A 25612-nucleotide genomic window follows, 5' to 3' on the forward strand; every position below is an offset into this window, starting at 1 on the left:
CAGGTATCTTGCCCCTGCTTTTCCCATTTGGATAGGTTTTACTTTCTTCATGAATGTACGTGATGGAAATGATGGAGTGAAAATAAGACAATCTCTCTGGAATACCAAACACACTTGCTGCATATAAAATCACAGAATCATGCTGTGATTACTATCAATTTCTATCAATCATAGAATCAATTGCTATGATTGATCTTTGGCCCTTTGCTCTTTGTTCATGTGAATTAGAGCTACTGGTTCTCTTAACTCTAAATAAGGATATTGGACTGGCTGCTGAGTTACTATGTTTGGTGCGGTAGAGGTTTTAACTTCTCTGTTACAACTGAGCACCTGATTGCCAGGGTATCTACTGCTCTGCTACAGACGTGTTTGTGTCCTATGTGTATTATTTCTGGATTTTGTATCTTCCTGTGATTAAGGCACAGTACAGCTCTTTGAAAAATGTTCCAAAAGTAAATACATACGTGTTTATGTAATCTTCCAAGCCAGACCTTATTTATTCCATGGACCTCCATCAATCCCCCAAACCGGTGTTGATTTCAGTGGATGTTAATTCAGATTGTTTTAAGCTGACTTTCAAAGGTGGCAAAGGAGATAAAACTGCATATAAGAAAACAGGACATAAGCATACAATTTTCAAAGGTTTTTTTTTGTTGTTGTTAAAAAAAAAAAGCATAACAGGCATAATAAAACCTCTAACATTTGAATTTTTAGATTTTGAGGTATCTTAAAAGCTGACCTCTAGTTCTTCTGGCTGAAGTTAATTTTAATTATTGTTCTTCCTTGGAAAGTAGGATGCATATGGGAAAATATAAAAAGCCCAGAGGCATTTGCTGTGGAATGAACAAAGCCCATCCTGTCACTCAAGTCCCTGCTGATTTTAAGTACAGATGCAGACTAAAGCAGAAGGTAACAAGGCAGCAAGGTGATTAGGAAAGGCCACGTTGCCTTCCTGCAGGTATTTCTTTCCTGTGCATCTGCTATGTGCTGTTTGTGTGGTTTTCCGTTAGCGTTTCTTACCCATGTGCTCTCCAGCCAGGCCCCAGAGACGAGCCGTGCCATGTATAGATGAGGACAGCAGAACTCTGCCTTCATCCACCACCTCTGATCTGTCAAAGCGGAGGCAGAACAGCACGTAGGCACACAGGCTGCTATCAGAAAACCTGTGACAGCATCACTACCTTAGGCTGCCTGTTGTTAACCTCTACTGTCAGCAGTGGCAGGCAGCTTTAAATGTTGGCTTCAATGTGTGGATGCTTATCCATCTCAGGACCTCCGTCCAGAGAATGAGGAGGAGAGAGATCTTCCAAAGAGAGATTTAGAAAGGGAACTGAGGGATTGGACTACTGAGGGTACCAGCCGTCTCCAACCGAGGAGCTCTGATGACACGTACGGTCCCTGCACCCAGTGCTAATGCTGAAACCCAGCCGCAGGTTTCGAGGAATTGAGGCTCCAGGGAGGCTCAGACACATCCGAATAAATCTGAGGTAGAAATGGCACCATGAATGGCGCTTCACATGATTTTGAGAAGTCATCACTACTGATGACCTATGGACCATGTGGAGCTGAGGTTTCCAGTGCTGCTGGTGGGGATGGCAATTAGGTAACCCAATCACATTGCCATTGAAAAGCAGCTGGCTAAAGGCCTGTGTCCTTTGTGGGCATTTCCATGGCCCAAACTGAGCTACGTAAGATCATACTTACAACTATGTTTATGTGTGCTTGCCAACGATTCGTATCTGCAGCAAAATAAAGAATAAATCTCTAGTATCCCATATGATTTGCAGTAATACACAGATACAGGCCAATAGAGAACGTGTCACTGAACGACATTGCAAAGAGGCCACACTTTGTGCAGGCCAAGCACAAAGCCTAGCAAATGAAAACTAAGTAGATGCTTCAGTAATGCTGTTTTAATGCAATAAAATGTTAAAATAGTTTTCACACAGAGCAATAAACAGACACATGTGGGTAAATAGCTCCCACTAAACTGCAAGGAAGCGAGTGTCACAGGATGCTACGCGAAAGTCCTTGCTGAGATTTTGCTCAGTCCTTACCTCCTACTGAATTCCAAGTAGGTTTGTCAGCGTTTAGCCAATGGGCCATTAAATTGTTTTACTTGAAATGCTACACAGGGGCAAACTTAGCTGTGCTGAAAACAAGCCACTGCAGTACCAAGGACAGATTTATGAGGATATGCAAGAGGAGAAAAGAGATTAACATGGAGGAGGAGAGGGGATTTTGATTTGTTTAATTTGGGTTTTTTTAAGATACAGTCAGAAATCATAGGCAGGCTTTTACTCATTTAAATCCTTATTTTCTCATATCGTGTTTACTCAGATGGACACATGTACATATAACCCCGCAGTTTATCTAGGTAGGAAATAATCCCTATCATGTACGCAGTGGTGGCTCCTGCTCTGGATTCCCAAGGTCGTAATCCTTGGTGCTGTTGGCATGCACATCTCCATCGCCATTGACCGCACAGAGAACCAACTCATGGGGAGCAACAGCTATGCTGCGGAGCTGCCCCTCCCGGCCGAGACGGACAGCCAGGATGGTTTTGTGATTAACCAGTAATTTACAGTCCATGGTAATACAGCACAGACTGTTTTAAGGGACATATACTGCATCATGCCGAGGCCTGTAACAAACTAGAAGAGGGGATGTGTGTCTGCAGCAGCTCGTGAGAAAATATGTACTTTTCCTCCCTCCTTTCACAGACAGTTTGGCTGGAGCCACAAGAATGGTGCCAAGCTCAGCTCTGTGTGATGTACACTTGCCAGCGGGAAGTTTACAGGTGCGAAGCCGAGCAGGCTCCAGGAGTGGAAAGAACCAGCAGAAGAACAAATGGTGATAGCAAAACCACTTCTCAGTAATGGGGGAACGTGTGTCTGTTGGGAGAGGAGCACACGGGATGAAATTAGAGTTAGAAGGAGCAATCCCAAACCTTCCTCCAGTGATTATCATGACTACAAGGTGTTTATTTACTAGTGCTCTGTAACACGCTGGCTTTGTCATTTTTATTATTCACCTTAGGTATTCTCTGGGTATTTGTCTTCTGAGCAAATTATTACTTTCATTCAAAACTTTAACATAAAGAAAGGGAGGGATGCATAAAATATTCATATTTCATGAAAAAAAAACAACCCCAAAACAGTTTAAAAGATTAAAGCAAGTTCTGCTGTCAGGGAAAATCAGAGCTCTCCCACAGGATGGATCACTGTGCCATGCCAGGGCCTGAGGTCCTGCAGATTTTACCACACAGGAGAGGTGTATTGTGCCATCATCAATTTAAGGATTTGTTTTAAGATGCTGGAATCAATAAACCACATATACATGCTCACAGATTAAAAGCAGAGGGAGAGGGAAGATTAGCTATGACTGCAAACTGAGGAACAGCTAATCCACAGTTTTCCGAAAAAAAACCCCACAAGCATAGTATTTTTTTCCCAAAAAAATCTCTGTATAGATAATTTAGGAAAAAAACGCACCCCATACACAACAAAGCTGTGACGTGCTGGGATGTGCACTACATCCCAGTGTTAATTCCTGCCTTGAGGCCCATTGGAAATCATAGAATCATAGAATCATAGAATGGTTTGGGTTGGAAGGGACCTTCAAAGGTCATCTAGTCCAACCCCCCTGCAAGGAGCAGGGACATCCCTGACTAGATCAGGTTGCTCAGAGCCTCATCCAGCCTGGCCTTGAACGTTTCCAGGAATGGGGCCTCCACCACCTTTCTGGGCAACCTGTTCCAGTGTTCTATAACTCGCATTGTAAAAAATTTTTTCCTAATATCCAATCTAAATCTACCCCCCTCTATTTTAAAACCATTACCTCTCGTCCTATCGCAACTGGCCCTACTAAACAGCCTTTCCCCATCTTTCTTGTAGGCCCCCTTGAGGTACTGGAAGACTGCTATCAGGTCTCCCCGGAGCCTTCTCTTCTCCAGGCTGAACAGCCCCAACTCTCTCAGCCTGTGCTCATAGGAGAGGTGCTCCAGCCCTTTTATCATCTTCGTGGCCCTCCTCTGGACCTTCTCCAACTGGTCCATGTCCTTCTTGTGTTGGGGGCTCCAGAACTGGACACAGTACTGCAGGTGGGGTCTCACCAGGGCAGAGTAGAGGGGGAGAATCACCTCCCTCGACCTGCTGGCCACGCTCCTCTTGATGCAGCCCAGGATGCGGTTGGCCTTCTGGGCTGCAAGGGCACATTGCCTGCTCATGTTAAGCTTCTCATCCACCAGCACTCCCAAGTCCTTCTCCTCAGGGCTGCTCTCAATCCATTCCCCACCCAGCCTGTATTTGTGCCTGGGATTGCCACGACCCAGGTGCAGGACCTTGCACTTGGCCTGGTTGAACGTCATGAGGTTGGCACGGGCCCACCTCTCCAGCCTGTCAAGGTCCCTCTGGATGGCATCCCTCCCTTCCAGCGTGTCGACGGCACCACACAACTTGGTGTCGTCGGCGAACTTGCTGAGGGTGCACTCTATCCCGCTGTCCATGTCGCCGACAAAGATGTTGAACAGGGCCGGGCCCAGCACAGACCCCTGAGGGACGCCACTCGTGACCGGTCTCCACATAGACATTGAGCTGTTGACCACCACTCTCTGAGTGCGGCCATCCAGCCAACTCCTTATCCACCGAGTGGTCCGTCCATCAAACCCATGTCTCTCTAGTTTAGAGAGAAGGATGTCATGCGGGACAGTGTCAAAAGCTTTGCACAAGTCCAGGTAGATGATGTCAGTTGCTCGTCCCTTGTCCACCCCGTCATAGAAGGCCACCAAATTGGTCAGGCACGATCTGCCCTTGGTGAAGCCATGTTGGCTGTCACCAACCACCAACCACCTCCTTGCTCTCCATGTGCCTTAGCATGGTTTCCAGGAGAATCTGCTCCATGACCTTGCCAGGCACAGAGGTGAGGCTGACCGGCCTGTAGTTACCTGGGTCTTCCTTACTCCCCTTTTTAAAAATTGGGGTTATGTTCCCTCTCTTCCAGTCATCGGGGACCTCACCAGACCGCCACGACTTCTCAAATACGATAGCCAGTGGCTTGGCAACTTCATCCGCCAGTTCCCTCAGGACCCGCGGATGGATCTCATCAGGACCCATGGACTTGTGCACCTTCAGGTTCCTCATATGATCCCGAACCTGCTCTTCGAGTACCGTGGGCAGTTCTTCATTCTCGCAGTCCCTGCTTGCACCTTCTACAGCTTGGGCGGTGGGACAGGAACTCTTGTCGGTGAAGACTGAGGCAAAAAAGTCATTGAGAACCTCAGCCTTCTCCATGTTCCCTTCTGGAGGGGGCCTACATTTTCCCTGGACTTTCTTTTGTCCCCTACGTACCTATAAAAGCTCTTCTTGTTGCATTTTATATCCCTGCCCAGATTCAGTTCTGCCAGGGCTTTGGCCTTCCTTACCTTATCCCTGGCCACTCGCGCAGCCTCTTTGTAGTCCTCCCAGGCTACCTGTCCCCACTTCCACCCTCTATAGGCTTCCTTTTTCACTTTCAGTTGGTCCAGGAGCTCCTTGCTCATCCATGCCAGCCTCCTGGCCTTTTTGCCCGACTTGTTTTTCATCGGGATGCACCTCTGCTGAGCTTGGAGGAGGTGCTCCTTGAATATGGACCAACTTTCCTGGGCCCCTCTTCCCTCCAGGGCCGCCTCCCATGGCACTTGGCCCATCAGGTCCCTGAAGAGACCGAAGTCCGCCTTCCTGAACTCTAGGGCAGAGAGCTTGCCATGTAGTTTCCTTGCTGCCCCATGGATCTTGAACTCAATGGGAGTTGCTGCTCCAGACCCCAGCCCAGCCATGCGAACCTGTAGAAATACTGCTTGGGTACCGCTTGTGGCTGCAAGGAAGAACAAAATGTGTGTGTTCACTGTAAGCCTGCTTAAATGTGGAAGAATTTAAGAATTACTTACATGACAGAATTCATAATTACTTTTCTATAACAAATGATGCTAAATGAATAAAATACATCCTGTTGACACAGCAAGATGTCCCCATTGCTGTGCTGAAATTACAGTAACAAACCCCCTACCTTTGCCTTTTTCTGAAGTAGTTGTAAGGCGTTTATTAGCGCTGCCCTGTCACAGCTTCACAGTGCCACTATTGGTATCAGATATCACCGCCGGCGGCTTTCCGTAGAGCAGGCCAAAGAAAGGTGGAAACATTTTACACTGGAAAACTTGTGTCTGCTGAAATGGAAAGTAGTCTGCTGAATGATGGCTTTTACTAAGGTTTCACTTTGGGGAGAATCCTTAGTAAAGTCCAGCAAGTTTCTAAAAGAGGCTGTTTTAGCACTTCTAGAACAAAACCAGTTTTGTTTTCATTTAGAAAAACACTTCAAATCATGTTTGTGATCTGTAAGATCATATGGCAGAAGTAACCCCATGAAAGTCAAAGCCAACCATTTCAATCTATCTCACTTTTCTGATGGTCTTTTTGCAAAGATTTTTGAAAGCTGGTGTATGTTCATTGTTTCTCCAAGTAGCACCTGCCTCTTCCACCAGTGCATTTGGTGAGAAGCAGCGTGCGATGTTTGCAGCAGACACAGCCACAGGGCATGACCCAAACTGTAACCCATCACCTCTGTAACCAGCCAAGCGGAGGAGAGCTGGTGCACAATGGCTCTTGCACAGGATATCTTCTTTGTGGCCATGGGGCTGTATGGAAGCAGAGAAAAGCCATGAAAGAAAGAGTATTCATCCTCCCCTTTCATTCAGCAGGTTCTTTGGCTTGGTCAGACCGTACACATAAGCCTAACCCTACTGCAAGGTTGGTGGCACCTGAACTCCACCTCCCATTTTGGTTCACAGCCAGTTTTAACAGCCTAGTCCTCCCCAAGGTCAGATTATTTCTGTCTCTGACTTGTCCTCCTAGATCTTATGAAAACTAATAACTGAGGACTATGCCATCCTAAGATTAAATTGACAGTTTCACATGAAAATCTCATTTGCCTGAATTAAATCAAGATCAAATATTTATCTGTTGGGCTATGCTGATTTGCCCTATGCCATAACTTACTGCCGTCATTAAAAAATACATCTGAAATACGGACTCCAGGTACTATGTCATCCTGCCAAAGGGCTGAGTTTTCTGAGCACGATGGAGCTCATCCACGAAGTCCTGGACCAAAGAGACCAACAAGGGAGAGGCTGCTTTGGCCACCACTGGAAGAGATTTGTTCTTGGCCCCTGACACGCGTTCCCTGCTCAGGGGATGAGAAGGTCAGCACTGCACAGGTTACACAGCCCTGCTGGCAAAAGGAGTTGGGCAGAAAATGGGAAATCCATGTCACAGATGGTGAAGAAGTAAAGAAGCTCCTGATATTTTTCCCCCAGTTTTGGATAAAGTGAACTACTTTTTCCTTTAAAGAGAAAGCAAGAAAGATGAATGCCCCAGAGTAGCCAGCAGCTAATTACAAGCTTTTCCTTTCCCATTCAGTCCCATGCCGCGCATTGCCCAGTTTGTTGAAGCCTTTTGGTTCCAACAAATGGCGAGTTTATGATTAAAACCTCCTTTGTGGGAAGATGCCTGCTGACACCTCCCGTGGGCTCCAAAGGGAATCCTCACCTTGTAAAGAAAGAGCAGGCTCTTCAGGTCAGCAGAAGCAGCAAACATCCTTCCTCTCTGCATTTAAAATCCAGCCTTGACTATTGCCACCACAATTTGGCTACCCAACAAAAGGCAGCTGGATACTTCTCTGATCACTGGCAAGTGCAACTTTACACAGATTTTTTTTTTTTTCCCCAATGAATGGTCCAAGATTTTGCGTTCAGAGGAAGTAAAACCTTGTGGTGCTTCTGTAAAGATGTACGGTCATACATACGGGCTGGTCAGTAAAGCTGAACTCAACGAAACCATTCTCAGCTCCCAAAGTCAGCCCACAGCCAAGCAATTGGGTGTTTTCCCAGGATTTGTGTATCTTGCACACAGTTTTGATTTCAAGCCCAAACAGCAGGTTCTAGTGGTGGTAAAGTGATTTTTGATCTCTTTTATTTTTTACGAAGATCTAAACACTGAGTTTGAATTTTCTTTTAAAAGAATTTTTTATTATTTTATGCTAATACATCATCTATTTTAGATGCAATCTTTTTTCTTACAAAGCACACATTCATTCTTCTGTTCCACCCAACAGCCACAATATACCTAGAAGAACATTCAGGACACTCTGATTTATCAACACACTTTTCCAAAATTAGAAAGAGATGTCATATTTACACATGGTTAGTTCAAATATTCAAATGAGTCAATTTACTTGCTGGTCTCCAAAAGGATGGAACAGTAATAATTTTCTGCTATGGAATCACTCTTCCTCTAGGGAACTACAGAACATTTCATCTATGTACTTGGTCCTCTGCTTAGCACAATAGGCTCTGACTTGTGTGTGATGCTGAATTGCAAACAGCACTGGCGTGTTGTCTATGGTGTAGCAGAGCAAGTGCACAGATAACTTATTTTTTAGAGCACCGTCTGACTTGTACACACTCTGCAAAACCAGCCATGGACAGCCTGAGCCTGCTTGGCCAGGCTGAGCAGCTCCACCTGCTTGCACTGCAGCTCTGCTTGAGTTTATTTTTGTTCTTTTCTCTCCAGAAACTGTAGTACACTTTTCTTTCAGAGGCATACGAATCTGACTAATCCCTCAGGAATGTCTCAGGGGAGGAACTTCCCACAGAAAAGCATGGTAACTTGCAGCATAAACTCCCACCCAATGCATCTGGCCCTGGGACAAGTCTCGTGCAATGCCGGAGAATATTTTACTTGCTCCTATTCACCTCTGCATAGGTGCAGTCACAGATCTCATTATACTTTCCTTCTGCAGGGAAAAAAAAATGCCCAATCTGCTCTCATTTAGGTACTTTAAATGTTTTCCAGTCTTCCAGAAATTTGCAAACTGCTTACCCCTCTTCGGAGCATGCAGACAATGCCTCTTGCTGTAACTCACCATCTTCAGGCACCCCTCTCTGTCTCCTGTAACCAGCCTAGCACAGGACTCAAATGCAGCACTTTTTGCTGCAGGCACCAGCAATAATGCCTACAGAGACGTAACCAATATAAAAAGAAATGTACCTTCTTCCACTGCTGTCAAAAGTCAAACAGGTGGTTGCTGCTTCTCCATGAGCATTGGTGAACTCAAGTAACTGCTTTTCCCATTTCAAAATCCCACACTTCAGCTGCCTTTAAAGGATAAAAAAAAAAAGAAGACACAGGAAGTTTGGACTCTAAAAAGGAGCTCAAACTTTCCACTTAAATTCCCACCCTTCGTCCTCACAGTCATACACCAGCTTTCTTTTCTGTTGGACAGCAAGGAAAAGGCACGTCCTTTGCTCACTGTTACTGAGATCTTACGTATCTCACCAATGCTACAATGGAGGCCAGAGGATGAGTTTGGGCTTTAGTACTTAAAGTCCCTTCAAACCAACCTGAACCTGAGTGTCTAGAGCCTGCATTTAAGCAGCCACTGCTGGGTAGGCACACAGCTGCCCAGGTCCAGGCTGCGTCACCCTGCATGCTGGCGAGAGTCAGAGGAGAGGACAACCACCACCTCGTTTGCAGGACCTGCCCTGTGAACATGCTCAGAGCACAACCCACCCTCTTCAAATGAGGGATGGAGACTGTAGTGTTGCCAGCCATGTTTTAACCCAATATCCAGTGATTACCTACAGTCCCTCCTACAGAAGCTGCTCCGGTTTTTGTGGGAGATGCTGAGATGCTTCAGAGGAGGGCTGGAAGTCAAGTGGTTTAGATTGAGGGACTGAGGCCACCCTGCAGGGACACGAGAGCCCAGTGAGCAGCATGCCAGACCGTGGCACGAGTCTGTGTTACTGGCTGTCCCACTAGATCAACCCTGAAGGAAACTGCTGGGGGGCTTATTGCCACTTGAGTCATTCACCCAAGGGAAAACCCACTGCAGGCTCCGGACCCACACAGTGCGATGAGAGCAGGAGCAGGAGAGGGAGAAAAAGAAATAACAAAGACATGTTATTGGGGGAAGAACATGAAAGTGTTAAACATGTACAGCCTGCACCCCAAGGTCTCTGAAGGAGGGAGGGACCCCTGGCCAGGCTGTGCAAGCCCCAGGGAAAGCAGGAACATGTGGAGCTCCTCTGCAGTGGAGCTGCGCTGCATTATTTCCCTGATACATCAGCCACACAGGTGAAAGAAAGACGTGGGGCTTAAGTGGCTCTGAAAACCGAGATAAGGAGAATGAGGCTTTTAGTCCTTGCAAGCAATGTGCTCCTTATCTGCCCCTGTTACAGCATGCCTGTGGTCATTTCTGAGCTCTGTTCTCAGGGCCTTGCACTCAGCAGAACACAAGGTTCGGAAAGAAAACCACAATCCAAAATGCTCTCCCTCACCCCTTCTCCCCAGCTGCCCCTTTCCTCTATTTTAGTAGAACAGAGCAAGTGTATCCACAATAAAGTAAAGGGGTTGCATGCCAAGTACGTAGAGGCAAGTGGAGAGCTCACCCCTGATTGTCCTTGGGCAAGCCAAAAACCAGCAGCTCTGGTCCTCAGTATCCCAAATACATAGGGAAAAGAGAGGGAAGAAACGTTCAGCCCCCTGGCTATTTTTTCCACCTTTCCTTGAGCTTCTTCCAGTTTGTTAGCAGCCCTTTTACCTAAGGAGCAAGGTGGACTGACTGTGGCTTTGCTGCTGTCTCTGCACGTGCCACTTGTCCTGTTGCATCAACACACCTTGTGCCGGCACCTGAGCCAGCTCTGGGCAAAGAGGAGCAAATGAAAACATTGGAGGGACCAAGAGTTTCTAGCAAAAGTTAGAAATTAAGAGAAAAGCAAACAATTCGGTCATCTTGCTCCAAAACCAAAATTGTTTTCCTAATACAGAGGAAGAGGAGTAAGAAAAGCCCAGAACAACTAGAAATCAGCACCACAGATGGAGCTGAGGTCCTCTCTTCCCCTTCGATAATCCATCTGCCTTTCCATGCCGCCTGGAACCTGCACAGAGGTAGCTCTGGTGTGGCTGCAATCTGCTGCTACCGAGAGGATCCTAGAAAACACTGTGTGTTGGTTTTGTTTAGTGGGGGGGACTATGGTGGTAGCTGCTGCAAGAAGCTGGTAGAAGTTTCCCCTTTGTCGGGTAGTCTCGGCCAGGCCTAGGGTGGACCTGCTGCTGGCCAAGGCTGAGCCAATTAGTGATGGAATGTTCAGTGATAACCCTCTGTGATAACGTATTTAAGAAGGGGAAAAATACAAAAAAAAAAAAAAAAAAGAAGAAAAAGATGGGAAGAAGCAGAAGTCGGGGCACAGAGGGGAGGTGCGAGCCTTGTGGGCCTTGCAGGCCTCACACTCTGGCCTCTCGCCAGGCGGCTGACTGGGCCTGACTCAGCCCAGCCCGGCTGCAAGAAGTGGAGAGGAGAGGCGATGGATGATGTGAAGAGATTCTGAGAGGCATCTGCCAGCCTGTTGTGAAGAACTTGATTTGTGAGAGGAATGGCTGCAGACGCCAGGGTCAGTGAAGAAGGAGGGGGAGGAGTAATGCGGCTCCTGGCCAAGATTCCCCTGCAGCCTGTGGTGATGACCATGGTGAAGCAGGCAGTCCATGGAGGTCCACAAAGGAGCAGAGATCCACCTGCAGCCCGTGGAGGACCCCACGTCAGGACAGGCAGATGCCCAAAGGATGCTATGGCCCGTGGAGGGCCTGCTGGGGCAGCCGTTCTGAAGGGACTGCACCCTGTGGAAGAAACAACACACACTGGAGCAGCTGCAAGAAGAACCGTAGCCTGTGGGTGAGGGGGTGGGATCCCATGCTGGAGCAGGGGAGGAATGTGAGGAGTTCTTCCCCTGAGCAGGAAGGAACTGACTGTAACCCCCATTCCCTATTCCCCATCCTGTACCGCTTGGGGAGGGGAAGGCAGCAGAGATAACTGATGTTACGTTTAAGCTTGGGAAGAAGGAGGGGTGGGGGGAAAGTTGTTTTGTTCTCTTCCACATTATCCTGCTTTGGTTTTAACAATAAATGAATAGTTTTCCCAAGTCAAGTCTGCTTTGCCTGTAGCGGTAACTTTAAGAATCTCCCCTGTCCTTATCTCAGACCTTGAGCCTTTTTTGTTACATTATCTCTCCCCCATTCCCTCGGAGGGTGGGGGAAGTGAGCGAGAGAATGCATAGCTTGGTCCCGAGCAGGGCTAAACTACAACACACTGCCATGGAGTTTCAGAGCAGAATAATTGTCTATGACTAATTTTATAACCTTGAATTAAGTACATTCTCCACTTATTATCTATGCAGGAAAAATGAACTTTGGTATTGAAAAGCAATGTGTGTTGATAGTCAGATCATGAAGTGAGAGCGTAGCTGCGGTTGTGCCAGCGTCAGCTCTCTTTGATAACTTTATGTCTGCCTGCTGTCTGGTGAAAGGAAACCACAGACAGTGTGATATCAGCCTTGACTGCAGTTACCACATCTAAGCTGAAAAAAAAAAATAACCTTTTTGACATTTCTTGAGTCTGCAGTGTAGATGGGCCATTAACCTTGTGCACATTCTTCCTACTACACCGATAATAATCTTTGACTAACTCACAGTGTTGCTGTTAAGTAACGACTGTACTTTGCATAGAGGTTACTGGAGGGAAGGTGCTGTTCTTGCATATTATTACAAGAAGTCATTCAGGGTAACAAAACAGCACCATTTTTTCTTTTAAGTGCCTGGGGATAGAATGACATAGGGGCCTGAACTGGGGAAGGGAAAGGCTGAACTCCAGAGATTTCAGGTTTGCAATGTTCCTCAGGAAAACAATTATTTTTAAGAGGCATTTCTCATGTGGTTAGACAGCAAGGAGGATCTCTAAGTAACTGAAACACAAGGACAGTAGCCTCGTCATAACTGTTGCTCTGGATGACAGTAAAGGACAGCTTAAGGGAAAAAAAAATGTAAGTAATATTGCACAAACAGTTAATTTGCACTATTTCCAACAATTCAGCTAAGCCTAGAGAAAACAAATATATGGGTCTAAAAATGGTTACTATAGAAACCAGAAGAAATTTTATAGTTGCTTATGAGAATCAAGGAGGTTCTGATTGATAAGACAATCACATTCAAATAGTCACTATGGAAACCCAAGGTGACCTGGAGGAGATGTGGCTCCTCTTGCTCTGCTCCTGTGGGTAGATGAAGACAGCCAGGGAGGGGGAAGGTCTGGGCTGGGTGACACAGCACGCCGTAGCAGGGCAGCATGGCACTCCCCGTGATGCTAGAGATGCTCAGCGTTTCGCATTTCAAAGCTGTGTGAGTGCTGATCTCTATATCAGTGAGACATTTATTTACTTACACTTGAAAGAGGGTTTTTCTCTCACTGAAATCGATAGGAGCTCTGCAATTTACTTCTTTGGGAGCAAAGCAGGTTTTAGAGACCTTCCTATATCTTCAGTCCATCAAAGCAAGGAAGCACATTTGCACGTCTCCCATGGAGCTCAGTGTTTGGCAGCTGCCTGTGCTTTGCTGAAATGGGGCCGCAGAGTCGCTGAGCACTTTTTGCCTTCACTAACAAGACCTACACTCGCCCCACGGTCCCAGAAATAGGACAGAAAGTGAACTGAATACGCAAGTTGTTTTCTTGTAAATTGGTTATTTAAGGACCAAACAAAGCTAGTTACCCTGCACATGACTTATACCAATAATTAATTAGCTTGATAATACCTCAGTGACCACTTAGTGTTTGGTTTTGGCATCTTATTTTTAAGCCATTGATAGAAAGTTATATTAAAGGGCACATGCTCGGCACTCCTGAACACAGCTGAAAACTAAGAAGTTATTCCATATGTCTACTTTTATGTTATTATTTTTATTAATGCAAAGTGTTAATGCCTTGGATATCAGCTCCAGGTATTTGAAATACACTGATTTCCCAGTGAGGGCTGACACTGGACCAGACCCCCCTCCAGGCCCAGAGCTCCCTGGTTCCTCTGCTCAAGCCTGGACACACTCTTCTCCCCAGTAATTTAGAAAAATCTTTAATTCACACTGCCCACATATGATCAAATCATATGGATATTAATCATCAGAGGTTTTCATTTTGCATTCTTTCCAATGAGATAAAAATAACTATTTGACAGTCTCAGGAAAAGACTGATATTTCTGAGATTTCACCAAGTTTCCAGCGTAAGCATGCAGATAGAAGGGAACAAGGTCATTTGGAGAAACCTGAGGCTGCACGTCCAGACTGCAGTGTAGGGTAGAGTACTGAGCAGCACAGGTTCCTTGCAACTCTCGCTCCTCTGGGTTAGCTGCCGAAGCTGGTAAGGGTGGCCAGGAAATTAGCCCAGCTGCAAGGCTGCCACCTTCTCTAACCAGCCTCAATGGATTTAGAAGTTGCCCTCGCATGTAGAAAACCTAGCTGTGCTTGTTCAACGGGTAATTTGTCAAAAATAAACAAAAAAAAAAGAACCCCAAAAGGCAATACTGCTTCTACTTCCATCACCAAAGGATGAGCTTAAACCTCAGGCTACTCCTAGAAATGCAGGTAGCACTGACACTGTGGTGGGGCTGGAAGCAGAGAGAGCTGGTTGGACAAGAGCTCTCTTGAAAGAAATTTCTACTGGTTTTAAAGGTAAGCAAAATTGTTACCTATTACTAAAGCTGTTGATTCATGGATGAAGGTAGAAATCACCGCTTTAATGTAGTCATAATAATTCAGCTACAAAGAATGAGAGAAAGAGAATAAAATATGTGCTCACAGGAAGGTGCAGTCTGCCGGGCGAGTTTCTGTTCTGGTTTTGTGTTTGTAGAAAGGAGATACATAAGTAAATAAATAGGAAAAAGTCAAGCTCTTTGCATGGGAGTGAATGATGTTGACGTGTAGCTGAGCCTTTTATCCTCTGTGCACTGCTGCTCACACTCTCCATCACCAAATGACAGAGCACCTCTGACGTATTTTTTATTTTTATTTTTCTAGTTCATGTAACCCAGCCTCTGTGCACCTTCCTGCAGAGGTAAGTCACACTGGGAGAGGAAACAGTTGTAGTTGTTTTGGAAGAATATTCAAGGTGTAAATGTCTTCCAAAGTGCATGTGGGAACTCAACACATTTCTCCCCTCGGCGGTGAGGATGGGTAGCACTTCTTTACCAGTGCTGGGAATGGACTGGGAAGATGCTTTTCTGAGAGCTTATCACCCTTTTCCTCCAGGCTGAAGTGGTCTCAGAGCAGCCAGCCTGGAAGCATGTGTTACTCTGTATTCCCTGCAAATCATCCCGACTCACATGGGCTCCCCCAGGCCTCAGCAACCCCGTACCAGAGGCACAAGCTGTCTCTTACAGGCTGCTTCTGCAAGCTCCACTTTGAAACCTGTCCAAGGAGACGGTACAACTCGCTCTCCTCCTCCTACCCTCCAGTTTTAAACAAAAAAAACCTAAACGATTACGATGGCAGCAATGCAGCATTTTGATAAAACAGTCCATGAAAACAACCAAACTCGTAGGGGTTTGAAATCCTAAAGCTCTCAACACTGTGGGATGTGTTTTGCTTTAAGAGCCCAATCCTTCAGGTCTCTGAAAAGTGACAAGTAGCTGTGAGCCTTATAGCTTTTCCCTGGTAAATGCCATAAATAAACCAGTCGATAGCGTAGGGTTTCTCCAAGAAGCGTGTGAAGGCAGTAAGCACCATCTGCTGGCTTCAGCGTGAAAAAGGAAACCAGGAATTTTTCACCGGCTTGCGCATCTCTTCGGGTGTTCTGCCTCCAATTTTAGAGCAAATTCAAAGAAACCGATGCAACAGCAACTAGGATGGGTACTCCTAACCAGAGCTACTTGTCCTGCAGACAGACTACGAGAATATAGGACAAGAAGAAGAAAGTTAAATGCAGTGAAAATTCACAATAATTTTGTCAGCGTTCAAACTGAGCATCATTAAAGACCTTGATTTCTCACCTGGTTCTGCATGATATTTGAAATATAAATGCTTACCTCTGCAGAGGACATGAGCCAAATATTGACACAGCCTTTAAAAAAGAAACAGCCAAGAAATGTTTTGAAAGAAAATTGTACGTGAAGACTCATTTTCCCCCTCAGTCCCTGATCTCAAATAAGGAGACAGGGATTTGGCACAAATACAGGGGGGCAGCGTTTTGCAGATGGCTAATTCATGTTGTATGTATTGGTTACCAAAGGACTAGTGATTAAGCCAGCGAGGGCTGAAGGAACACATTGGCTTTGCAAAGCTGCTCAGCAATTTGCAAAAATTGAACCCAGAGTACCAATAAAAGTAACAAATACATGAGAATTGCCGGTTTCCAAAGAACTAGCAGAGCCAGCCCCAGCCTTTTGCATTCAAAATAAGACAGAAACCACCACATTCACAGTTAATTTCCCACTCCGTCCTTCCCCAGGGAGCACTGGGGTTTGTGGTAGGAAGAGCTGACGGAGGGAGGCTTGCTCAGGTGCACCAGACCAGGCTTCCTCCTCCCTTGCTCAACCCGAGCACTGTACACCCTGCTTGTTACGCCAGGCATGGATAAAAGGGGCAAGATACCCATCTTGCTGGCTCTAACCAAGGGATAATTCTTCCTTAGGAGATGCTGCAATAAGCATTGGGAGCTGTCTCCTCATGTCTGCAATATGTTGAGGGTTAGTTGCTTTAAGCCTACTTCTGCTCTCGACTGCAAGATGAAGCCCAGTGAGTACCCGTGTCCTGACTAGGTTTGTCCTCACAGACGTGTGTGGGAAAGGGCGGCAGTGGCTGTTCTGTGCCTGCATGGCAGAAACAAATAGGAGATGGCTTAGCGCTCTACATTGCTGGGATCAAGTCAGCGAATTAAGAATGCAAAAGCTCTACTCTCTGGGTTAGATGAGAACAAGTTTCTAACAGTTCCTGATGTCCACAAGCTCTGGCTTGTTGAGAACAAGATGAATGACAGGCATTGGAAGTTTCATTTCAGCACAAACACCTCAAACATCTTCTTTTAGTCTCTGATCTGCAAATTAGACAACTTAATGGTAAATGCTGGATATATTCACGCAGCCATAATCCACTGAGAATGCCTTACTCAGATCGTGAGCCGTTACTTCAGTGCTAATGCCAGCACTCAGGTCCTCTAAGGCGTCATTAAGTACCGCTTGACCCTACCAATATGTTTAAACACTAACTGTCAACAAAACCCAGCTTCATTAGTGTCTCTACAAAAACATCATCATGACTCCACAATAACGCGTTCATGCATTGCAAGGTTTATTGCTTTCTCATCCCACTAACCCAACCTTTTGTTTGGCAAAGATCCTACCCTTATACCTGTTCATAAACATACAATACTAAGCTTCCCAGGAGCTTAATTGCTTTTGTTTGCAAAACTACAGCTTAATATGGGCAGTTGTTTGTAGGTACTTATTATGTATCCGTGTAGTACCTGGTAATAAACTGTGAAACATCATGTGCACAATTAACTGGGACATGGCTTGTTAATTATAAAAGGTGCCCTAAAGTACATGTTTCATTTAACGAAATGATTAGTTATAAATATTTTATTGCAACAGTGGGCTGCTTGGTACGCCACACAGTAGTTAACGGGGACATTTTGTCATACTGGGTCCAACCCTGCTTTTTGTGACTTGAAAGGGAGCAGAATTGAACTCATTCACCCAGCGCTCTCCCCAGGCGAAAGGCGGGACACAAATCCCGGGAGCGTTCTAGGTGGAGTGGCCCAATTCACATACTGCCTTACGAAAAGAGAGCAAGAAGGCCCTCTAGAAGCCCGATTGCCACACAGCCCCACCTCAGACCCCTCAGAGGGTCCCCTAATCACTGATTTTTTCCTAGCAATTACCCCATAGGAGAGGGAGAGGTTTTTTTACCCCAGCTAGCAGCTCCAGGCCAACACATGTCGTGTCCCTGATCGACTTCCCCTGGCTGGCCCTGAGGAGTGAGGTAAAGCCACTGGAAATGTGCAGAATGCAGGCACTGGACCTCAGCATCTGTGCTTGGCTCCCCCTGTTTGTCTGTCCATCGTACCGTGCTGCTGTGTTGCAAATGTAGGGATTGTCTTCACCAATTTACCTGGGTGGGAGTTTGCTTCAAGGGACTTGCACAAGTCCATACAGTCTCTCTCAATATATATGTGTATATATATACATACGTATGTATCTTGAATGAAAAGAGGACTGGCTTATGCTTCTGAATAATACTCGGAGTAATACTCTGAAATCAAAGCAAAATGGCTTTCTCTGGAAAAAATTTTTTACACTGAGGGTTGTAGAGCACTGGAACAGGTTGCCCAAAGAGGTGGTGGATGCCCCACCCCTGGAAATGTTCAAGGCCAGGTTGGATGAGGCTCTGAGCAACCTGATCTAGTCCAGGATGTCCCTGCTTCTTGCAGGGGGGTTGGACTAGATGACCTTTGAACATCCCTTCCAACCCTAACCATTCTATGATTCTATATAATACATTTTCCCCCATAATCATCTCCAGTATAAAGCAGGGAATGAGGAACCTTTGTGGTCACTGGCCAAGCTGGTGACTGCATGGCACTGTCAGTCAGTGTCTTCTCCCATTTGTCCTGAACATTTCTTAGTGCCAAATATTTTGGAAGCAGCTCCTCAACAGGCATCAGCTGCATTTCACATTTCCTCACCATCAAGGACAGGACACACCGCTCCACTACCATTTGTGTCTGACTTCAGGCTGAATAAACACCCAAGCACATTATGTGGGTAGAGTAATAAAATCAAGATTGTAATGAAGAGAGACAAAAAGTGACCTATTTAATGATACAGCTTTGTACATTCAACTGGATATTGTAGAGAAACATCATGTGAGACTCTAATTGCTGTCAAGGCTGGAGGCATCCAACAGTGCAAATGGGAACCACTCATGCTGTTCCCAGGAGGAGTTTGTTCTACTGTGTCATGACAGTGAAATTCAACACCCACTTAGGGTTCTTCTCGATGGTCTTCTCCTAAAAACCATGCAAAGACGTTGCCATCCCTGTGCTCCATGAGAAGAAGGTGCTGCTGTCAGGTCTGGGCTCTGTGTGTGACTGCACTCTGACACCTCCAAGGACCTCAGACACCTTGCAGAGATGGAAGGTGAATATTGTGTGACCCCCACCAGACTAAGCGTGATGTAGATTGTATCCTATTCCATATAATGGAGAACGAAGAGCCATCAAGTCCCACCCAGGCTGAGCCCCTTGCTTGTCACCTGTAACACTAGCAAATCATTTATTCTACAGTACCCTTCTTTGTTGGTGGGGCTGACTCTTGCCCAATGTCTTCACAACGTGTGGCCACATTTGGGAGTGGCATGGTGAAGCTGGGGTGGTTTTTGGAAGAGTGTCCAGCATGTGCTTATCGCTATGCAGGGGATAAGGAGGAGCGGGGACACTGGTGTGGACCATACCTTTGGGTCAGTTTGAGCAGGATTAGGATACTAGGATAGTTTTCCTAACTTTTTGCTCAATTTGTACACAATCAAAAGGAAGCTTGGATTCTGTAGCAAGCAAACTGTTGTCTAAAATAGAACAAAAAAGTGCATTCTCAGAAGAATTTTAATGTCAAAATTTGAATCTCACGTAATACTTCCTCTCTTTAATATACCATAAACCATAACTTAAACATTATTGATGAATTTCTGAGGCTGCAGTTCTTTCTCCTGTTTTTTTTTTTGGCTAAAAGACCTGTTCTTCAGGTGAAAAAAAAACAAATTAAAAGACCCTAAAGCTGTCCTGCATGCACACTCACCTCTTGAATTCTTCCTGTTGCAGCAGAGTCTATTTTCATGAAAAGTTTTTAAGCTTGCTCATGACTGTGTGTACGACACAACTTTGAGACCAACACATTATGTGAAGAGTAACTGAATTAGTATGCTTTATTTTCATAACAGATTTAAACTCAGCTGGAAAGAATAGGATTCTGCAGTCTCAGTTTTCATATGGGATTCCAGATGAGCATCAGAATTTCAGGAATAACTTTTTCCAAACATGGATCAGGGTAATCCAAATATATGTTCATTTTACATAAAGATGCTAAATCCATCATGCCTGAGCAAAAATGAATGCAGCCCAAATATTTTTCAGTTCTTTTTGCAGTTACCCTGCAGTCCTACAGTTTTCAGTTAAGACAAACAACCTTTCCTTCCCCTTTCCATAACCATAAACAAGTAACCACTCTCTTAAGAGGTTACCACAAAAGTAAGACACAAGGGGAAATTGTATATTTAAAATATAGCTTTTCCATATCACCTACTTTCGAATGTCTATTCTGGGTTTCTGGGGAAACTTGATGCTTCAACAGCACAAAGGCTGTTGAATCATCTCCTGGCTGCAGAATTAGGTCCATAGAGCAGAGCTACGCTTTGACGAGATGTGGTCTTGCTTTTCAGGCTTTTTAAAACTGTAGTTCATTTACTGTGCTACGTGGGCTCACGCTCTTCTTCATTCTCCACTTGAACTTCTCTACCTTTTCTAACTCCTGGGAGTAGAAGAAAAACTATAACATTGCTGAAAAATATTGTATTTGGTTTGCTCATTCATTACTGAGTGTGAGTCTACACTTCTGGACAATTTTATCTAGATATAGAATAATTTTCTTAAATCTAGCAAGAGTTCATTATTCCAGTAGTTCAGAAAATCTAGCTCTACCTTAGCACCTTGGTTGGATCCTGTCACTTGACTCCAGCAAATTATGACAACTGGGCTTAAATCTCGTGGTTTTTTGGAGTCTGGTTATACTCTTTAATAAAATGAAAACCTGTTTGGCTACTTTTTAGTCATCTAGATGCAGTGGTATAATTATTGTTAAGTAATGAAGGAAAACAAAAGCCAGGAAGTAAGCCTGGGGCTTTCTCTGCACTGCAAAACAAATTATAGTAATTTCAGTCTCCTTTGAAATGCATTGTTGAGAAAAGCATCGTTTGCAGCATGTGGAAAGTCTATGTGAGTATGGAAAAGTGCTGTGCATCAGGTTAAATTATGGATCTTGTGTCTACCAAGTGCAACTATGGGACAGTTTTTCCTGGATACCCAAAAGTGGTTCTCTTGCCACCTCCAGAATGGAGATTTCCATCACTCTTTTCTGATGGGCCTTAGTGGATCTATCTGAAACGAAATCAGGCCTGGAGGATCAAGATTTTTGCTGTAGAGTTGGATGAAGACATCCTCATCATCTGTAACCTGGCCTTCAGAAAGGTGTAACGTGTTTGGGCAGCCTGTCTGAACAGCAGAAGGTGGCAAGGGAGCTGGGATGGAGATGACTGGTGGTGTTTGCCATTTGCCTGGGCAGTGGATGGGGCAGCAGGAGAGCATGTCCCAGGAAGCCTCTGCAGAGATGGGTGTCCCCTTTGGCCTCCTGGGGCTTGCCAGGTGAAGGTGGAGAGCAGCTTTCACACAGTGGCTGGTGGGTAAGCCACATTCCCGGCCGTCTGGGAGTGCAGCCCTGTGCCCCCATTGTAGCCTCGGCTCCACTGCAGCTGCCCCGCTTTGAAAATGTGAAAATGTGCTTGCCAGGAGAGTCTAACCTGAAAGCAGCCAACATGTTCATGCTTTTCCTCTCTCCTGCCATCTCTAAAACTTTCTATCTGATTTGGGCTGATTTTCTTCCTTCTTGCACATCTTCCCCGGCCTCTGGCACTTCCCCCTCTCTCTGCTTGGGTTTACTCCTTTCCCTGATCCCGCAGGTCCACGTTTCCTCTCTCTTCTCCTTCCTGAGTCTCAGCCTGTTGCAAAGTCTGGCTGACAGAGCAATTCCCATGGAAAAAGTGGAGAAGACGGGTGAGTGCTGTGTCTCCTTCTTGCAGCTCTGCCCTCTGCCAAACCCATGTCACCTCCTCACACAGCCCTTGTCTCCTCTGTTCTCTGCTGTCCCTTGTGGCCATCAGGGCAGTCTGAGCCATGACTCAGTGGGCCAGTTTTAGGAGATGTGATCACGTCAGGTCATCTAGAAACCAGGGTTGTGCATTTATTATTTAAAGGGTCTCCGCACTATTCCCAGGACTTGAACCCAGCCAGCCGGGAAGTTTTGCACTGTTGGCAGGGTGCTTCGTCTGCAGAGCCCCGCCTCCTTCCGTAGCTGGACCCTTGACTCCATGGCAAGCAATTTGCCAAACTAAAAAACCTGCTCTTTTCGTTACTGCCAAAATTCCTGTGCTGGACCAGCATCCCGAGCTGGAGCACACCAGGAGCACAGGCAGGGACCTCAGTTGTCCCTGTTCCTCACCACCCACAGCCATGCCGAGCCTGGCACAACTCCAGCCTCTCATCTCATGAACAGCAGCAGGAGAAGGAAGGTATTTAGTCATCTCATTGCAAACATTTTGGAGGGTGAGCAAAGGAACAGTGCTGCCTCTTTGGCTGTGCCGCAGCTCTCTTTGTGTAGGCTGCCCAACCTACAGCTGCCTTTCTAAGTGGGCGCCAGGTTTCCTCCTCCAGCAGAAAAGATCTTTCCCTTCTGACAGTTCTTGGCTCCTTCCCTGCTACAAGCTCCTGAAAGCAGCTGAAGACTAATCCCAGCGCACAGCTCCCTTTTCCCTTCCTCTTCCTAAGCTGCTTCCTCCTCCAGAGCCAGACAGCAGGCATCAGGCTGAAGGAGAGTAAATTCACCACCGGCAAAGCACCCATGCTGCTGGCAACCACAGGCTGGGCAACTGCTCTGTGCTGGGGAGGCTTTCCTTCCTCCACCTGAACCTCATGCTGGTTAAGGAGATCACTCCAGCTGGGGGGCTGCATCCCTCGGAAGGGCTTGATGTAGTCCTCACGGCCTCAGCAGATCCAGTGGCTGGGAACGTTGCTCTTGGACCACTCTGGACATTTGTTCCCATGCTTGTATAGAGTCAACCATTTAGCTGGCAAACCTATACCTGAAATGCAGAGTTAAGCCTCCAGAGTTCTTCAAGAGTCGTTTGTTGTTCAATGTTGCAAAGCAAAAGAAAGAAAGCAGGTGTTAAAGGAAAAAGTCACCCACAGTGCATTAGTCACACTCACAGTAATGCCGTGCAGAGTTGTCTAAGTGCCTGGAGTGCATGCTTCCAGAAGGGGCAGGTCTGAAATAATTAGCAGACACTTATTTTCCTCTAGATTATTATTTAAAAATAAATTTACTGTATCTATGCAAATAAGATCCAATTTATACATGTTCCCTAAATAAAAATGTTTCCTGTGCCTACTGAAGACAATGAGGACTCAATGCTGCCTTTGAAGGGAGCATCCTGTTTTTAACCCACTGGTGTCTCCTCATCACAAGCTAAGTGCCTTCTTCTGAGAGCTGCTGGGAGCTCACTACACTCCTTAATTTGTATGTAGTTCCTAGTAAAATCAAATATGGTTATGGAGAAGCAAAGTATTTTCTGTACCTTTGCAGTCATCCAAGGAAAGTGCTTTTGTCTATTTTTCCCCTCCCTTTCTTCAGATCAGGGAGACACAGTGCTCCACATGCTGTTACTCATTCAGCAGAACGATGAACAACAGTTTCCAATGTTCACAGAGCTGCATTCATCAATAATTTACCGCATAAATAATGCTCCTTGAGCAGCACTAATAAACAAGATCCTGAGATGGTAAGTGATGGGATGGAGCAGCATTTCGCTTCGTTGTCAGTATAGACACTCCTGATAGTATCAGCCAGGGACCGATCCAGGGCTGTGTCGTCACACTATTGACACCCTACAAACAACCCAGACCTGGGGTCTACCTGGACAAACCAGACACTGGGCAGATCCTACAAGAGAGGCAGTAGTGTGAGAGCAGCAAATGGACCAGCCACAGCAGACGTGTTTGTATTAACCCCAGGAAAACTTTGCAAAGGGAGTTGAGGAGAGCAGGAGGTCAGAGGGCAGGAAGTAATCAAATCTGCTCAGGTCTCCCCCCTTCCAGAGTCAGTCCCAGCAAGGTTGTACACACATCTCTGAGTGACTGGAGAGCTCCAGCTGCTGCTCCTGTTATTGGGGATCTCTAGCTGGCCTCCCCTTTTTGTCCCTGCTGCCACATGGGAGGGGAGAGGAAGGGTGTGAGCCCTGGGTTCCCTTCCCAAAGCATAGGGAGGGGGAGGAATCTCCCCTGCATTGGGACATCCTAGCCTTGCCTTTAACTATTTTAACCCCATGTTAGAGCCATCCCAGCCTTGGTTGCTTCTGTTGCTAATGCCCTCAGGTGGAGTTGCTGGCTGGCTTCCTTATGACACTTGCACACCCAGACTGCGGCAAAGCCAAAGGACAACCAGACAGCCTCCCCACGCCAGCAGTGACAATGCATATTCATGCAGCCATCATAATAAAAACATGCAATACTTAGCATTTATATTGAGAATTTTGCCTCCCGAGTAGCAGACATAGATTAAAATTCTAAATCTGCTCTTGAATACCAATATCTACTGCTAGTCTCTCTTTCTTTCCCCCTCTCCTGCGTTCCTGAAAGTGAATAAATAACTAGCTGGTGATAGAGAAGGCGTTTCTTTATTCAGAGTGATCTGGCGCGTGGAAATCTGTTATTCACGCCATGCATGCTCAGGTCCTGCACACAGCCTCAGTATTCTCATTCCCCAAGAAGCATTTCAAGTTGCTGTGTCCTCTCAGAAACCCAGCCCCACTCAGAAAACAAATCAGCCTGAATTCATGGACAGAAATTTCCTCTGGTTAATTGAATCCTGTGTTTATCCTACACCTGTCTATCTGCATCTGCTGCCAGAGGTTTTGCATCCTATTACCTTTTCTTTTCTTCAGGCAATCCTATAGGCTCCAGCATCCCCACTTCTCTTTCTCAACGTGTTACTTCCCACCCACACATTCTGGTATTTTTTCTCCCATCACTTGGAGGCTGAGCTCAGTCAGGAAAAGCAGAGTTTTCCCTCAGCTCTGCACTTGGCGGGGTTCACTATCGACTTGTGGCCTGGCTGATGCAAGCAGGTGTCTGGGAATGACGTGCCTGAGCAGCAGACTTCGGTTTGGGCAGCTCACGCTATGGAGATGAAAGATTCGGTTTCTCTGCCAGATCAGAGATGCCTATTGCAGAGCTGGTAGCTAGGACTATTTGAAGTTTGAATTGCAGAGCTACTCGGATATGTTTTTGGCTGACTCATACCCTACCTTCCACCTAAACAGCTACCCATGTAATTTAGCATGCCACAAACACGGCTTTTCTCCACATTACTGGGTGATTAGGTTCTCTCAAACCACTACTGACAGCTTTGTGTCTGGCTGCCTGGCTTCTCTTTGCCAAATCCTATGCCCAGCAGAGACATTTTAGAAGTTGAGGGATGCACGCTGCAGTGTTCCTGATACCTTTCCTTTCCAAAGGCTCTTTGCAGGGTTGAAATTGTGCCGAGCACTTGCACTCTCTGATAGGTTTACCATGAACCTGAGGGAGTTACCCTTTTGCTGGCCTTTCTGTGCCTCCTTCACCAGCCATTTGGGGAGATGTCCTCCTAGGCTGCTTCCCTCAACCCGCTGACAGGAGATGCAGCTTGCAACTCGAGGACTCCTAGATCAGCTGAGGCACTCAAGGTGCAGGGCATCCTGTGGCCAGTGGCCCATGGAGCTTGGTGAGCACCCTGCCAGAGGCAGACTCAGGGAAGTGTGATGGGCAGTGGGTAGCAAAGGTGTGTAATGTTAACTGTTATGGGGGTTGGACTAGATGACCTTTAAATGTCCCTTTCAACCCAAACTATTC

Source organism: Chlamydotis macqueenii, chromosome 1 (assembly GCF_036417535.1).
Source record: "Chlamydotis macqueenii isolate bChlMac1 chromosome 1, bChlMac1.mat, whole genome shotgun sequence".
NCBI classification, from domain to species: Eukaryota; Metazoa; Chordata; class Aves; order Otidiformes; family Otididae; genus Chlamydotis; species Chlamydotis macqueenii.